Here is a 19,174-nt window from a genome sequence, read left to right as displayed (position 1 = left end):
ATGCTATTTCCTATCCAACGTAAAATGAGACATCTGAGAAGAGTTATCATCCATAAAGAAAACACACTGATGAATTTACTGTGCCTAAGTCATGTTGTGCCCATATCAGAACCAAAGGGTTTGTTATCAGCATAACCACAGGGATTGTTTACTTATTATAAATGCAGCATATGCCAACTTGGGAGAAACAAAACTAAAATCTTAATACAGGAACATGGCAAAGCTGTGAGGAGTAGGGACACCAAATACCCCAACTGACATCATTCTCTGCAGAAACATAAAGATGGTTCTAATGTTTGGTTCCATGGAATTGACTGTATGCCAATCAACAGTAGGGGAAGAAATAAGAAGTTATCATTAGAGAAAACCAAATGTAAATGTATTTGCTGACTGAGATCGATTGCCAAGGTCCATAGTATAAATACTGATTTTTTTCACTTTGTTTGAGGTGAGGATTTGGCCTTGACCTGGAGACAACACCTTTGATGAATGGTTAAATGTTTTCTTCTTTTTCATCATTACCAGTGTCAGTTTTTTTCCCTGCTGTGCTGTCTCTATGGTACCAGGGTAGAATTTCCAGGACACTGCTTTTAAACTTTGCTCAGCTAATAAATGACCTTGTGTTTCCTTTTCTTCTCTGTCATTCCCACAGTGGGGTTGATGTAGTCAGTCTAGTATAATTTCTGAGTATCTTCTTTTTTATTATTGGATTACTGATTGAGGACATCACGTCACAGTCTTGGGAAACAACAAGTACAATGAAAAGAGAGAAAAAACTAAGTATGTTTGTCCCTGGGAGGCACTCCCTGCATTACTATAAAAACCCGCCTCCTTTTCTTTATTTTCTAATTATTTTTCCTGTGACTCGGTTCAACCGAGTCGCAAGATTGCTGCAAATACTTGCTGGTTTGAAGAGTTGGCAGCCAATCAGATCTCAGCATGAGATCTCGGAAGGGGTCGCAGATTCTCCATGTCCCTAGTTGTATATCTGAAAGACCTTTAAATAACTCCACAGATTTACACCAAATCACAAAAAGGCCTGACCCACTAGGCCTAGCCCAAAAAGCTTTTTTTTCACAATAACAGCTGGTGTTGCACTTGATATGCGAATCCCACCGAAATATTTTTAAAAAACGAAGCGCAGGCTACCACGCTTCGCTAAATATTGGCCTGAATTGAGCCAGGTCACAGGCACAGTCTTGAATGCTAGGAACAGGTACGGAGTACCGGGGGGGGGGGTGCCATGAACAGGGATAAGGAGGGTGTGAACTCGCTATGGGAAGTCCAAGGAAGCGAGCAAATCCTAAACTAAGGTACAGTGCACTTACCTGGAAGGGTGGGTAAAATACCAACAAGGACAGCGTTACACTACCTTGTGTCTAGTAGAGGGTCGCAAAGGTCCATGCAGCAGGGAAAAACAAGTTCCTTTGGACAGCCAGGAAGAAGGACGCAATATAGAAGGCAGGAACCCAGGAAAAGGAGCAATCATCAAGATTCCTTCAATAATGCAGGAAAGAGAAAATAAAGCCAAGCGTTTGATGAACAGGGGATGGTATATATAGGACATGCCTCCCTCAACTGAACGGCGTGCCTCCAATCAAGTGATGGACGCACCATCAATCAGAGCACTGCCGTGCCTCTAACAACTGATGACATACCCCCTGTCATGTGATGGCTGCACCGCCAATAACCCCAGGGCCGCTCTAGCAGCAATCGCAATTAGTGAGTCCTCCCTGAGCGGCCGTACAGCAAAACAAGAAGGCCACAACACCATCCAAGGCCCAATCAGACCACAAAACCCAAGGTGAGCCCTGCATGAACCAGAGGGAGCACCTCCAAACCCTCGCCCACATCAAACCAGGATAAAAACTCAGCACCAGAGTTGTGAGGACGGAGGGGAGCAAACCAGTTGGTTAAGGCGCCACAAATGGGGACCCTAGGGAGGGGCACACCATGCAATTGGTGTGAGGCATAACCTATTGAAAGTTTGAAGTGACTAGATAAGATAGATGAGACAGAAAGACATGCTGACAGGAAAAAAACAAGTAGATGAAACAGGTAGAGACGGATATTTAGAAAGGTATGCAGACAAGTGAGACAGAAACTAGGTGAGACAGACAAATCATATCAAGACCTATCACCTGAGATAAAACAGACAGAGACAAGGAACGATAGAAACAGCTACATAGACACAGAAAGAGTACAATAGAAAGAGATAGCTGAATATAGGTAGGTACTGATCGTAATAGATAAAAAGAGACAAAAATTGAAAGAGAGAAAGAAAGACATTTGGATAGGATAGATACAGATAGTGTGAGACAGATGGACAAAGCTAGAGATAGATGAAAACATATAGATACAGATAAAGACAAGAAGGTAGAGAAGGAGAGAGAGTGATAAATAGAGACGCAGGTATCTGCACGGTAGGGGCATTCAATGGGTGTTGCTGGAGGCATTCCACCGCAACACCCATTGCTTTTTGACGCTGCTCCAGATATAAGATGATCTATAAACTTAATAGCAGGTGTTAGATTGGCACAATGAGAAGAAATGCTTTTATTTCTCATCGATTTTGCTCTTTCTAGCTGTGCTGCTTTCGCAGCACCCTTAGAGAGAGCAAATCACCTGTAAAGATTGTTCATGTGCAGGAAGGTTTCTCTTCCTGCACATAAACAATCATTCCTGCAACACAGACATCTTTGCACCATGGTGCAAGGGTGCCTTCATTTCAGGATATCATCTCTGCAATGCAGGCAACCTTTCACTATGGCGCAAGGGTGTCTGTGTTGGTGTTCGGAAGATTTTTTTTTAGAGCCAGCGGAAGGTAAAACATAGGGGTTCACCGTATTCTTGTAAATGCGGTGCATCCCTGCATTCTACAATGGCCGCATTACCACACAGTGCCATTTCCTAGTAAATATACACCTTAGTGTATATCTTGAACAAATGAAATACCTTGTTCTAATTTGTGGATTCTTACTCTCTGCACTAGTGATTCCATGTATTGGGCAATAGAAGTGGGGTTTGCTTAAAAGTGCAAACTGCTTGCGTTTCTGTCTAAACAGAACGTACTTTGTTCTGCCATGATCGAGCAGGTACAGATGGGCTGTGGCTGCTGTTAGTGATCACCAAATTCTGAGGGCATCTGTTCATTTGTTCACCTGTTCTAGGGCATTCAAGCTCTCTCTTTTTTCTGTTGGTATCTTATTCTAGGTAGTGGCTATGGCTATAAGGTGATCACTTACAGAACCTTCCAGTGCATCACAGAGGGTGCCACGTCTACCTCTCTCGGCCAATCTCAAGCAGAAATTATTTATTTAACTTGTTCACTGTTGTTTTGTGGGATGTGGCTTCAATTGTGTAGTCTCGCAATCTCCAAAGCCAGATTTTTTGGTCTGCCAGGAAGAGCGGATGCACAGAATTGGGTGAATGGTCTGACAGTGCTATATTGTGTATTTTGGCCCTTGTCCTTCCCACCAATAATGCTTGGGATCTCTGAATATGATTGAGACATATGTATGTTTTGTGAAAGCCTGAGTAATAGGTGTAGTTTATGTGTGTTGGGACGGGTACTCCATATATCTTTCATACCAACCACCTCTAGCCTTTATAGCCCTTCCTTAGAAAGCTCCTCAGATTGTCCAGATCTTTGCCCTTGTAACATTGACAATATCTAGGTTTAAGTCACCTACAAACAGTACCCTGCTGTCTGGTGTTTGAATGGCGTACAAAATGTCTTGTTTCAAAAAGGTTTTCTGTCTAGTGTTTGGGGTACTTCTACTTCCTACTGTTAAACCCACCCCTTCTATTTTAGAAGAAAGTGCTGGGAGTCACATTTTCAACTTAGTCAGCTTAGCATATACAACCCCGGTGAATTTATATGCAAAGAATATTCCTACTCTATCCTTTTTGACTGGTTCTGATGAAAAGTACTCCTGTGGAAACCATTTCAAGCTAAGCCTGTGCCATTGCCTGGATAGAAGAGGCGGAACGTACACACTTCCACCGACAGCATTCATACACAAATGCAAGAGACGTGATATTGAAAGACGGGTGATTTCCCTATGAATAAGGGGATACTGTGACTCACAAGTGGATACTTTTTGTGCCCTAATTCTAGGATCTCCATTTGAGGGACTTAGGGGGACACTTAACACCAGCGATGCAACGGTATAGAAAGTCTGATAGCCAGCAAGTGTGAATCATCACCATGAGCTAAGTACAACATACCATTTTTGAGCCCTGAAGAAGTTGGGGGACATGATACCCGCTTAGCAACAAAACACGCCTTGGCTGAGATTGGTGGAAGAATAAAGAAATTGACATTTCTGTCTACACTGACCAATTATTTAATTTGCTAAATATTTAAGTGTGTGCTGGGGAATTGGGTGTTTCAACTGGGTAGTCCAGGCCACATTACATTTAAAGGATGGTTCTCTCTACCTTATGAGCACCGCGTCACAGATGTGGGTATACCCAATTCCTATTTCTGTGATATCCCCTTTCACCACTTTCAGTTCTTTAGTGAGGTCTTATTTCACTGCTTGGATGTCTTCTCGGTCTATGCTGAACAGTGATTCCATAAAGACCTTCTCCGCCGATACCTGACAGGGCTGTATTACATTGGCGGCATTTAAAAAAAAATATCTTTTTCATTTTGGTTTCTTGCAGCAAAAACATAGTACATCAGAAACTACCATAGTAATTGGAGAGTCAAAGGACTTATTCCAACATTCAATCCATTAAAGTATCATCTAAAGTGCTATCACTGTAGTTCAGAATTACAAAGTATTATATATTATTAACAAAACAAAACTGCATCAATCTCTTGCCAATATAAAAATTGATGAGCATTTTTAACATGCAATGATGCTCTTAATACTTTTCACATTTATTTCAGAATACATTACATAACTGTTGGAAAGTGGATTATTTGTAGTGGTAAATATGCAACTACCACTGCAAACAAGGCGACTAACACAGTCTAGGGCTCAGAATAGGTCTCAGACAATTATTCCCATGCTCAACCCTTGGTAGCTTGGCTGCGAGCAGGCAGGCTTTAATATCAGAGACAGGTATGTTAAGCATTTAAAAACACCAATTCAGTATATAAAATAACACACAACTCAAAATAAAAATCCAATGGCAATTTATAAAAATAGGAAATGGTTCCGCTATGTGGAACTCCACGAAGTGCAAATAAACGTCGCCTCATACGCGAAGATCCGCAAGTTGTGGAATGAGTTAGAAAAAATAATGTTGGCTGTAATTTTCAGCACTGGGTGAAAATTGCTATGAAATTATTGCGAATGGCACCATGCACAGCACAAGCAGGCGTAAGCAGACGCTGCTTCCTTCTACTCAACTGGCAACTTTCTCAACATGAACGGATGGTTGTGAACACAGCCAATCGCATTGAGAAATCGCATTGAGAAATCGACCACCCACGTTGAGAAACCGGGAGGATGATTTCCGTTGCTCACAATCACCACTTGACGTTGACGAGCGTGAATGAGAAAATATCTCACCGGAAGGTGGATTTTCCACGCTCACGCTCGTCAACTTGATGTTGATGAGCGCGAGCAAGGAAAAAAACATGGAGAGGAGTTTTTTGGAACTCTACGAGCTCCATGTAACGCAGAGAGCGGAAGTTCACCGCCTAGACTTAAAAATGACACAAAAATGAACATGATCCAATGTAGGTAACCGGAGATAGACATTTTAAAACATTTAGCACTATATAGCAAAGAGAAACCTACAGCGCCTCTTGGGACATCTGGTCACGCTAGAATGGGACAAAGTCAAAGTTTTAGGTTTGAATGCAATGGAGCCCTGTGCGGCTACGCATCACGGTAGGCCACAGTCAAAGTTTCACCTTCAGACTTAGAAACCTTTCTGCAGTTTTTTCTGCCTGGGTCCATCGATGCTCTTCAACAGTCTGGGTTCAGTGAGGGTTCACCGGCCTGCTTTCCAGGGAGCTCCGGGTAAAACTCTGGAAGTAGGGCCTCAGGAGCTTTTCAGCGGGACGAACCTGCAGGGCCGGCCAGCTCACGGTTGGCGGTCACTGGCTCTCTGCAACTTTTTCCAAAGGTGCTCCAAAGTTCTGAGGGTCCCAAGGTGTCCAAAGAACAATCCAAGGGTCTGGAATTTCCAAGATGGTACTTGGAAGTTTGGGACTTCTGTTCTCACAAACCACTTGGACAAAAACCTTACAAATTCACTGGACGCACTCCAGGCTGAGGATTCTTGCTGGTGATAGTCCAGGTGAGCTCAGTTAACCTGTAGCTTGCAGGTGGTCCACTTTTTATTCCTATTGAAGCCAGTTAGGTCCACAGGGCTGTAGTTCCAGATTGTGCAGCAGGCGCAGTCACTCAGAGTGCAGGGACTGGTTGGTGCAAATCAAACTTCCAGCAAGGACAGTTCTTTTTCTCTTAGTTTCAAGAAGCAGATCTGAGAGGTTTTGCTCCTCTCAGATACATATTCAGTGTTCTCTGGGGTCAAGCAGGAGGGCACTCGTGTTCAATGGGGTGCACGGCAACACCTCAGAGCATGACTACATCCTGCAAAGTGTGGCATACTGGTCTCACAGAAAGTACTATTCCTCCATAATTCCAATATGTCTGAAATTTCAGCAGAGGAGCAAGAACTAGTTAAACCTACCTCTAGTATGGGTCAGTTCCATAGCTCTCCTTCCCCTGACACCTACACATTTCTTTCTTATGCCTGCCATCTGGCTGGGTTCAGAAGGTATGGGGTAGATGGACCTGGACCTTTCTGCCTATCTCCTTCTTCCTTTGAAGTTTATGGTTTGCGACCCCTCCTCTCTGCTCTGGCATTCATGGGTAGCAGAGCCCTTTCCTACCAGTTAGCCTATGTCCCTGGGTGCCACTTATCACGTGATCAAAGCAGCCTGGCTAATCCCGATAACTTTGACCAATTAGAGAAAGGGCAGGAATGCTTACAAACAAGCAAGTCTTATAACTTCTTTTCGGTTTATTTTAGCATAAATTTAACAATAGCATATTGCTGGATTTATCAATACCATTCTTCTAAGTCGTTTAATTATATTTTGGTAATCCTTATCAATAGTTATGAGCTCATAAACTATCGCAATGTTAACCTATGTGGCTGGGATCTACAATGGGGAAAATGAAATATCCAATTTCTCTGACACCATAGCTTATAACACATATTTTATAAGGTATCTGCTTATAGCTACATGACGTAATGCACAATGTAAGTAGGAAGAACTTCCAGGCTTATGGGGGGGCGAGAGGGACTAAAGAGGGGAGTGCAGCCTCCCGTGTTTTAACACTGCTTTACCAAAAGAGTACTCCCCAATAACCGAATCACTAATAAGTGGTTGGATCTATTTGAACAATCCCTAAACTCTGATTGCGTGGAGATCCCTACGGGAAGCCGCTACAGGAACACCACTACTGAGTGGGAAAGGAGGCAAATCCTTTTGTTTTATATTCCCTCACACACCCTAGTGTTATCCTGCTTCATTAAAGGGATACCCTGACGCCTAGAAGTCAGGGTGGGCTCAACTATCTTTCAAGGAGCTCTTAGGAAGATGTTTTTGGCCAGGGGGATAAAGATTAAAAGCCCACCAACAGGTCCCAGTTTCCCTTTATTCTTGGATCTGCCGGGGGTAATAAGGGTCAGGGTCAATAGGGATAGTATGGTCCTAAGACCCTATAGCTAACATGTTTCAAACTCCGTACTCGTTCGTGTGTATTCATATCTCTCTCTCTCTCCCTTACCCCATTTTGGGAGAGGTTTCAACTCCTAGTGGAACCTCACCACTCTGTGGGGTAGGCCTGTAGTCAAACTCTGTTCGTTCAAAATCATCAGGTTTTAGAAATTGGTGAATTTTCGAGCCACCCGGACAATCGGCCAACAGTTGACACCGTGGAACCAGCTTAATAGGAATAAGTAATTGTCTGTATATCTACATCCCAGGATAGAGAGTTGATGCCAAGAAGTCCTTTTTTTAACATAATCTGGCCATCCCTACCCCTATAGGTATCCCTCTACAAACGACACACGTATCTATGACAATGAATACCATAATGACTCCAAACCACATGAACAGAGTAATTTTTATCTTTGTAATTTTTCGGTTTCGGAAATCACAAATGTGAAGCACAACGCACTTCATTATAACCCCACCCACAATTAACACCTCTTCGACCTCATCCCTGACATCCAAGTACATCACGGGTACGATCAAATTTATGTGATACAGAGTCCGGGATTCAATGAAAATGAGTTAAATCCTTAGACTGTTAATACTGAGGTGAGCTCCGGGACATACACACAAAAAATGTTCATATGGGCGAAAGTATCGTCACAAGCCTTTTGGTAATATAAATATATATTAGAATAACCTTTTAAACATGATTGCGTGTCCCAAGCCCTACAATCTCAATAATTAGAATTGTCATTTGAGGAGTCACTTAGTCAATAGAACGGTAATACGAGCCTACAACTACATTACCCATAATACCTATCCGAGTCGCTTAAACTCAAACTACGCAATGTAGACACAACAATCCGAATTACCCCTGCTAACCCATATTGGAAACGGAGCGTTTTCAGTTTAGAACTATAATACCCATAATTCCTACTCGAGTCACTCTGATGCGCATCATGCGACCCGGAAGTGGGTAGGGCACTTATCACTATTCAACAGACAGTAGTATACTTATAGTGAGAGATCGAGGGAAGCTCTGAACCACAAGCAGCGAAACCACCTCCAAGTAGGACGGAACGAGGGGCAGGACCCTTGATGGCGTGAGTAGACTTGAAGCGGAGTCACAAATACAAGGTGTGAGAGAGAGTGAGCTCCCTCGGAGGCCAACCTCCAGCACTGTTCTCATGATTGTTGTTGGTTTTGTTTTTTTGGTTTTTTTCCCATTACAACTGTTGGCTGACTGTCCGGGTGGCTCGAAAATTCACCAATTTCTAAAACCTGATCATTTTGAACGAACAGAGTTTGACTACAGGGCTACCCCACAGAGTGGTGAGGTTCCACTAGGAGTTGAAACCTCTTCCAAAACGTGGTAAGGGAGAGAGATATATATACACACGAACGAGTACAGAGTGAGAGTCTGTTAAACAGTTTTTAATATTTCCGAGAGACACGGCGATTTATAAAGTTACGAGTTTGAGCGGGAGTGAATGACACGGATGTTGTATCAATACCAACAACACACTAGAGAGTGGAAGTTGATAGGATGTGGCGCAGTGCCGCCACTTCAATGGGCATTATGAAAACACGAGCGTGTGATAGATAAAGTATGATTTCACTGGCAACCTCTGCGTTTTCAGTGGGAAACCTTTCACCACAGGTTAATGTACATAAACGCATGAAGGTATGAACAATCTAAAACTCTATATACAACGATGTGTCGTATCTTTTCTTTTCTTTTTCTCTTCCCAGATGGAGTGAATACATGAGACAAATTTGTCCTAAGAAATTAAGGAGCAGCTATCTGCCCTTATAAAAAGTAAAATAGGGAAATTCTCTTTACTACTCATACCAGGGGGCACACAGTCTCGCCCTGAAGAAAGTCCAGCACCCTTTATGGGGCTTACACGGACTGAAACATGTTGGCTATAGGGTCTTAGGACCATAATATCCCTATTGACCCTATCCTTATATTTTATTATTACCCCCGGCAGATCAAAGAATAAAGGGAAACTGGGACCTGTTGGTGGCCTTTTGATCTTTATCCCCCTGGCCAAAAACATCTTCCTAAGAGCTCCCTGAAAGATGGTTGAGCCTACCCTGACTTCTAGGCGTCAGGGTGTCCCGATGATGAAGCATGACACCACTAGGGTGTGTGAGGGAATATAAAACAAAAGGATTTGCCTCCTTTCCCACTCAGTAGTGGTGTTCCTGTAGCGGCTTCCCGTAGGGATCTCCACGCAATCAGAGCTTAGGGATTGTTCAAATAGATCCAACCACTTATTTGTGATTCGGTTTTTGGGGAGTACTCTTTTGGTAAAGCAGTATAGCACATGTCTCCACACCCCTGGGAAACCTAGGGGAGACATTAGGGGTCCTGAATATGCAAACATAATGAAGATCCTGACTCCACAGCGCTCCTAGCACAAATGTCGATTTTGGGATTACTTTACTACAACAAGGGAAGTAAAATGTGCATTTCTCCATCCCCAGGACATATAAAACATATTTTATATTTTATAATGACCCTCTATATAAGTACCTGACCCCCACCCCTGGGAAACCCATGGGAGACCCTGGGGGTACCTCATATCTCCAAAATATTGTAGTTTATCAATTGTTAGGTGTCCCTACCACCAAAGTCGAGTTTGGGCACCATTTACATTTAAAAGCAGTCCTGAAACATTTTAAATGGCCTCTGGCTCTAAGCGATGCACTCATGCAGGTGCAGAAAGGGTTTCTGGCCTCTAAACTGCTGTGCCCTATTATATACTAGGGACTTAAATGTAGTTTTATTCTACCTGCCCAATTAAGGACTAGGGACCTATAGGGTAGGTCATGCCATCATAGGGGTACCCGAAAACACAGTGTATCCTAATGTGTGTGTATCTTTTCACTGATTTCAACATAGCACTGGCCATGGGCCTGGTTAAACAGAGCCCAGGGACAGTCAGAGTCAGTTACCACCAGTCCCCTTCAGCAGGAAATGGGGTGCCCACAGCACAGGAGGATCCTTATAAAATTATATGTATATGCCCTGGGCTTTGTAAAATGGCACATCTCACTCCCTTTATTGTAGTAAAGTGCTTCAACTTTTGTGCTAGGAGCACTGTGGATTGAGGATCTGCAATATTTTGACATATCCAGAACCTCAAAAGTCTTCTCTAGGAGTTCCAGGGATATGGGTTCCTGTAGATATGGACAGGGTCATTATAAACCGTGTTTTATAAGCCCTGGTGTTGGAAAAATTGCCCAGTTCCTTTTTTTTCCATTGCAGATCACTAGCCCTGTAGGTTATCATGGCAAGAGATTATTAAGTAATAACAGAAGAAAGGGAAGCCATAAAAAGGAAATATAGTTTAAGGACTCAGTTCAATGGTAGTTATAAATCCAATCATATGCTATGGTTAGATTTATCCTAAAATGTACAGACAAGAAGTTATAAGACTTTCTTATCTGTAAGCCAAAATTTAGCCCTCTAGTGCTCTGAACTGATCGGCCAGAGTTAGGTGGATTAGCCAGGCTGCTTTGATAAGGTGATAAGTAGCCCAGGGGTAAGAGAGCTATACTGGGAGCAGAAGGGTTCTGCTACATGGGAATGCTATGGCAGGAGGATGGGTCATAAAACATCCTCTTCAACGAGAGGAGGGGACAGACAGAGTAGGTCATGTCCAGTTACCGGCCTAATCTTTGAACCCAGCCAGATTGCAGGCTTAAGGTAGGAATTTCCAGATGGAAAGGGGAAGGGGCCTATACAAATGAGTCGTCCTGCATGCTGGTTTAACTAGCTCTTGCTCCGACAAATAGAATATTGGAGAAATGGTGCTTCCTGGGAGACCATTGTGCTACACTTTGGAGGAAGTGGTCATGCTCTAGGACATTGTCCTGCACCTCATTGGGAAGTATTGCCCTCCTGCTTGACCCCAGAGAACACTGACTACGTATCCGAGTGGTGCAGTGCCTCTCAGCTCTGCTGCTTGAAACTCAGAAAAGGAGAAGGATTGCCAAGTTAGAAATTTGATTTGTACCATCAAGCCCTGCACTCTAAAAAGACTGCGCCTTCTGCATTATCTGGAACTACAGCACTCTGAATGTACCTTGCTTTAAGAGGAATAAACAGACCCTGCATTCGGACAGAGTGCACCTGCTTCATTATCTGGAACTGAAGCCCTTTGGATGTACCTTGTTTCAAGAGGAATAAAGAGTGGGCTTCCTGCAAGCTACAGGTTAGAACAGCTTGCCTTCATCAACTCCGCTAACTGTTCCGTGCATCGAGTGTATCCAGTGGACTTTTAAGGGTGTTGCCCAGGTGCATTGTGGTAATTGTGGTCCCAACCTTTCAAGGCCCATCTTGGTGATTCTAGACACTTGGATTGTGTTTTTAACACTGTGGAGCTGCAAGTCTCACAGAATCTCGCTGCACGATGTCTGGCTAGAAATCCGCTAGAAATGTTTTTAAGTGTGAAGGTAAAATCTTGACCTGGGCCTCCCGCTTAGTGTATCCAACCAGGGCTCCATCACAGTCGGCCTCAAACATCGACTTTATCCTTGTGAGAGGTGTCCAAATGTCCAGAAGTGGCACTATTGATTTCTAAGCACTAGAATTCACATCTCTAGTTGCCTACAGTGGATTTTATTGTGTTTTGGAGTCGTTTTAAAGATACAAATATTTCCTGCTTTTATAAATTGGTGTTGGATTTTTATGGTGTGTTGTGTCTTAATTATTTACTGAAGTATTTTTTAAAGTGCTTTACATACCTGTCTCTGTAGTTAAGCCTGCCTACTCACAGCCAAGCTACCAAGGGTTGAGCATTGGTATACTTTTCTGAGACCTATTCTGAGCCCTAGATTGGGTTAGTGGCCTTATTGCCAGTATCAGATGCATATTTGCCACTACTTACCATCTACTTTCCAGCAATATAAGTGGGTACTGTAAACAGTGTTTACTCTATAAAGGGAGTTTACTCTGTGCCACACTTTTTACAGACAGTGAAACTCTAATGAGAAATACACTGTATAGCATTGAAATGTGTCTACTAAGAACAGTGCACACTCTTTGAAACACTTGTCAAAAAATACACTATTTCCCTAAACTAACCATGGTTTAAAGGTGCTAAAGATTATACTACCTGCAGTCTTTATTCTTTGGGGAAAACTTTACAAATGCCCATCTTCTGAAGCAGAAGAAGCACATGTACATACAAAGTACCTGGTGCACACAGTCTTATATCTTATGTAGTAATTTTCATGCTGAAACAATTCTGTCTGATAACTCAAGGCCGCTTACAATACTTAGGGCCTTATTACAATCATTTCTATGTTGGAACCGACTGACCATAGATCGACGGTTCTAACCACCAAATTACACTGTGACAGTACATGGGGCGGTCACAAACTCCCATTTCTCTATGGGAGTTTGTGCTGTGGGTGGTTTCTGCCCACAGCACAAGCTCCCTTCGAAAAATGGGAGTTTTTGTAAATTCCAGACACCTCATGTTGCCTGCCACACAGTGCAGGCACCTTAGCCCCCAACCGGAGGCTGCAAGGAAAAAGGGGCCCTAAAAGTCACTTTCCGATAGGTTTTTCATGTCGGAAAGCCTAATATGAAAAGCCTGTGGGAAACCTACATCATAATCACGACTGCAGAAACACCATACTTAAGGGATTATGTGACGGTTCCGACTAGCCGATGAGATCCTTGAGTCCGTCCAAAGACAGCCGGAATGACCGTCCGGTTTCACTTCCAACCGCCATCATCGTAATACAGCGGTCGAAAGTGCTTTCCGACCGACATCATAATGTGGCCCTTAGTATCAACTACATAGAATCTTTGCACATTTAGAAACGTTTTCTGCAGAACCAAAAACCTTGCGCAGATCATACTGGTCATAAATCATTAACTATCATCTGCACACAGAGTTTCTCTTTAATACATAGATTTTTAATGTGTTCAATACCTCTCCACACCTATGATACATTAGTAGCACATGAGGAAGAAAAGTGACATGATAGTTACCCACCACCATGTACACTATAAAATAAATTAGCACACTCATTGGATGATGTCATCAGTGATGTAATCAATGATGTCATTTGAGATGTCATCAGTGATTTCATGAATGATATCATAGAACATGGCATGAGCAATGTAGCATGTGAGGTTATAAGCAGTGCATGGCAGGGGCGCAATGTTAATGTTGTCATTGACATATTCACCTAACTATAACGTCAAGTTAACCTTTTTTTCCCAGTGAATATATACTAACGTAGTCTGAAAAAGAATGATATATTGCTCACTCAGCTTACCAGGGTAAACATATTTTTTTGCATCAATGCACAAGACGAGTTTCAGCCTCAGGGAAAGAGATTTGAGATCATGAGTTTTAAACAACGTTGATACTGGGAATGGGTTCTAAACAAAGCCATTGAAAGGGTTAAAATCATCAACAGAAATCAGACTCGGTTGAACATATGACAATGACGAACCAACTCGGATGATCACTACTTATAACACAAAATCTAGCGAAGTAAGGGGTCTACTACAACCCAACTGGAACATACTAAAATTCGATCTTACCTTAGAAAATATTCTAGATGACAAGCCAAACATTACATATGGAAGGGATCATTCACTTAGAAATCGGCTAGTTCATAATGAAATAATTGCAAAGAGGTGTTGGCTAAACTCAAAAACTGAAAGGATTTTTTTCTGTGCGGTAAATGTAAAGCTTGCTCCTATTGTAAAGGCATGAAGGAGCACACGGTACCCTATGGCAAGGATACCAAATACAATATCTGACATGTAGTACACAATTTGTGGTGTACATTCTTACCTGTCCCTATATTAAATCATATGTTTTTGGGCTCTATCCATAGTGTAACAAAAAAGAATATTAGAACACAGGCAGGCCTTTCAAAACAATGATCCTTATAAACCCATGGCCAGAAACTTAAAATATTCACACTTCGGTGATAGAACATGTACCACGCAATATCAGAGGTGGTGATAGAACAACCATTCTCAGATGAAAATATTCTAGATATATTATCGATTTGGAAACCAAATATCCTGGCGGTTGGAACACTGAAGAGGAACATATTGGAGAGAACTGATGTTGTTGTAGTGAACTGTTATTGTTATGTTCCATGTGATGTTTCATAAATCCTTGCAGTATGGTTATGCTCTGGCTAGGTTTTCTTGATTTGATATTTTAGCCACTCTTAATTATCCCTTTTCCCATCAGTTTTCTACCCCTTCCCCTTTCTACCCCCAACCCTCCACAATATATCAGTATTTAGTCTATATTGATCATTTGGGTTTTACTTTCAATGGACACAATGTCCATGTGTCTATAACTATCTCTACCACGATTTTAACCCCTATTGTGTCCACGTGATTTCGTATCTCCAGCACTGGACACTTTCTCAGCTAAGATGCTTCCACTTTTTTCCATTGCGTTTAATATAATCTATATGCTATTCTGCATGCTGTGCCTGTATGCATAAATGTTATTACGATTGCACCATCTGTGTATTTTATTTATGCTATGTGCTGTATTTGAGTACCAAACTGTCATTTATATCATTGAGTGTATGGTTGTTACTGAGCATTATTGCAAAATTAAGGTCTGCTCTTGTGATTTGTAAACATTGATTATTGATTTTTCCTGCTATTGATCTATTAAGTATGTAGTGCCGATAAGACGCAACATTATCAGTTTTACCATGTGTCTTGGTTATTTAGCTATGGAGGTATATTCAGCTTGACTAAGGTACATTTTTGAGCTCAGACACAGTCTTTGATTATTATTATTATGCATTTCACCAACATACACCATAATTTCACATATGGAGACATAATTTTCTTTTTATTTAATGCACTGTGTTATTATGCTTGTTTTATACCACATATGTTTGGGTATTACAGTGTTGATTCTCCACTATGGAAATATATATTGGTTAGGGAAAACTGTAACTAACTAACAGGAATTATATGCTATTGTTTTGCCTTATAAGTATATCATAACAGTATCCCCTTTCTTATTATACAGATTTCCTTGTTTAGGAATAATTGGCATTGCTTCATAGCACAGTATGTTGCTTTTCCTCCACTTAAGAATACATTATAAAATGGTGCAGCGATTGGAGGATATTTTCACAGTCTTCCTTTATTACTATTTTGTTAAAAAACAAAGCTTCCACAGCGGTGATCATGTGATCAAGGCCATCTGAGGACAATATGCATCTTGTGTTTTGGTGCAATAAACTACATTTACCCTGATAAGCTGAGTGAGCGGTATATTTATTTTTTTGACTCATAATTGCTTTCGACCTGCTCTGTCGGATAACCTCTTCACAACTGTTAGGCCACGACTGAGAGAGAGAGAGGACTGATACATTTCAAATTAGTGTCAGTGTTTTAATATCACAAGGGCATTACATTCACCCAGGTGTGGTAGAAATTTATATCAGTATGGAATACCTGTGTGGGTCATAGAGATGATGTAGACATGTAGCCTTCTTGTCCTACAGCCACAGTAGAGGTAATACCTGATCCAGATGTTGCTACAAATGCACTTGATATTGGTACTGCAAAAAAGGAAGATCAAAAGCAATAAAACATACATAATAAATGTACACTATAAAGTGCATAGGTTAAAGAGGATTATGAGTGAGTTATGTGCTGTGTGAGACAGTCTTTGGCGGAGGAGCCGAATGTGGCATGTGTGGGCAATTATAATGATATGGATAGGTAGGGAGGTATAGTTTTTACCTGGCCTGATTGTCAAGAGGATATATTGGTCAAGATGAGTGAAACAGAGACAGGATCCAGTCCACCTCCAGGATAAGCCTTTGGCATGTGAATCCTGTAAAACATCTCATTCACCTGTCCTGCCACTTTTTTTTAGGTTCCACATGTTGCCTTTTTTACTCCACTGAGGGTATTATATCAGGTACCGTGATATCCAGCGACAAAAGGATGTCAATGGGGCCAAAATTCCCTACTCCCTTTTTCTTCCAATATCTGTCCAGAGAATATAATATGAGGAGGATCTGGTGGAACCTAGGAGAAAGAAGAATGGAAAGAGAAGTGACTGATCAAGTCATTTGTCCTCTTCTGTTTGGTAATCTTCTGCTATCGCAGGCTTCTAGCGATAAAAAATGAACATAAATAAATGAATCTCTGATATTTAGCCTGTATCGTTATTGTAGCCTGAATCTGCCACCCTACAGCAGTACTTTGGCTGATGAGCGAATAGATGTTTTCTCTTGGTGACATTTCTTAATTAAACGCTTCTGACATAGCTGCTGAATTTTAATGCAATTCTACAGCCTTTACTCTCAGTTCTTCAGATGCTGATAGCACACCTTTTCCTTGTATTTTCTATAAAGACCTATAATTCATAATAATGCCATTTTTCTCTGATATTGTCTTTTCTTCTCTGAGGACTAGACTCAGTATTCAATATGTCCTTCTGTAAAGTTCACTTCTTGGTTCATCTTTTCTTCTTTTGAGTTTCTCTGTATCTCTATTATACTAATAGTAACTTGCACACTCTTTTAATAAGTTCTTGAATGTGTCAATTTTTTTTGTATCCTATTCTTATTCTCACAAAATTGCTTTATTAAAATGTCTCTTTTAGATCATAGTTCAACTAAGCACTGTACCTTTTTACATGTTAAAACATAGTGGTCCCGATTCACAAAGGTAAACTTACACTTTTGTGTACGTTTACTACTTTTCAATATTCACAAAGGTAGACTTAAACTAAAAGTCTAACTTAATTGGTACCATGTTGGATGGAGCGCTGAAACTTTTCAGACACTCACCCCCAGTCACTATTAGATCTGGGTTGAATCCATCATCGTTCTTTTGCTCACTTCCCCACCCCAGTTCAGACCCAGCCATATGCAAATTAGTCGTGACTCTGTTCCACAGGGTGAGAATTTTAGCTTACTTGACATTGGATTTGAGAGTTTGGCTTTATTTCCTGAGACCGTAAGGGACTCAAGACCTGGTTATTTCCTAAAGCTTAATCTAGGCATGTTTATTCGGTCCTCCTCTATCATCTCTGATGCTCTCCTCTCAGTCTAAAGCGCCAAGATGCCCGTAGGGCGATAGCTGCGCTATACAAGTTTCACAATCAATCAATCAATCAATTTCAGTGATGTGATGATGTTCTTTTGATAATGAGATGTTTTGGCATGTCTTCGGCTAGTTTGTTAATGATCAAAAGGGGAAGCCTCTGAGGTTTTTAAAGTTATTGTAGTGTTTTATGCTTGGCTGTGTGCATTATTTTATTGTGTTTTGGAGCCAGACATGTACCTGGTGTGGACATCTACATTGCAGATGCTCTGTCTCATACACTGTGGAAAACATTCTGTGGGCTGGCACTGGGAGCAGATGCGGATAAGTCTGAGGTTCTACAGGATGCGTGGTCAGTAGGAGATTACAGTTCTGGAGTTAGTTGAGAAATCTCTGGCTATGTATTCAAGAACAGCGTAGCCTTGCAAGTGTTTCTGACCAGTGCTTGGGTAAGGCATAGGTATGTGGGCCGAGTTGATAAGAAGGTGTGGTTCCATTCGTTATGGGTCTCATGAAGATGAACATGCCTCTGTTTGCCATAGCAAGCAAGTTGGTAAGAGAGCAATTCTACGGAAAGTATTTCTGGGGTCATAATCTTTCAGAATGAGAGCAGGGTAGAAGGATATTGGGCAAGGGAAAATAGATAGATTAATAGCATAAGAAGACCTATAACAGTAGAGTTGTATAGAATGCTAGATAATTCGACAAGATGTTGTGAAGCGGGCCATTAAATGCCTTTTCCATGACTTGGATGTTTTTGGGGCTCTGGAATTCTTGGGTGCGAAGAGTGGGATTTTATATAAAGAAGTTGTGCTGTGAGGTGGAGTTCGGTGCCTTTATCAGAGCTAGCACAAAATGGACCAGAAAGGAAAACATAGTTTGCAACTAGTGCACTAATTGGACGCATAGAGGCAATTCATTTTGCTGAGAGGTATTTTCAGGGTTAGGTCTTTTCCTGTAGGGGAAGGACTGGGCTTATGGCCTCCCAGTTGCTAGCAATGAATAAAAGAGTATTGAGTTATGTGGCCAGGGAAGCCTAAGCCAAATAATTTGGCATTCATTCTTTTCGAATTGGGATAGCTACTAAAGCAGATAGGCTAGGTATTTCTAGGGTGAATATGAAAGGATTTGGTAGTGGTGCCTACGACTGTTGTGGAAGATACATTAGGCCAAAGAAAACAGTGTTTCAACATGGTGGAGTGAAGTGTTTTCTGTTTGGTTATTAGCATGTTTTGTTACCAGGCCCTTATCAGCGATTATGACAATTTGGATCACCAGCCAGTCACTAATGAAATTAGTAGCCAAGCAGAGACCAATTTATTTGGAAGGTTCTTGGGAGTAGCAGTAGAGTTTTTGCTGTGCAGTGGGGGTGAAGCGACAGAATGAGCTGA

This window comes from Triturus cristatus, chromosome 5_1 (genome assembly GCF_964204655.1).
Source record: "Triturus cristatus chromosome 5_1, aTriCri1.1, whole genome shotgun sequence".
Lineage (NCBI taxonomy): Eukaryota > Metazoa > Chordata > Amphibia > Caudata > Salamandridae > Triturus > Triturus cristatus.
Note: the sequence above shows the minus strand (reverse complement) of the source record.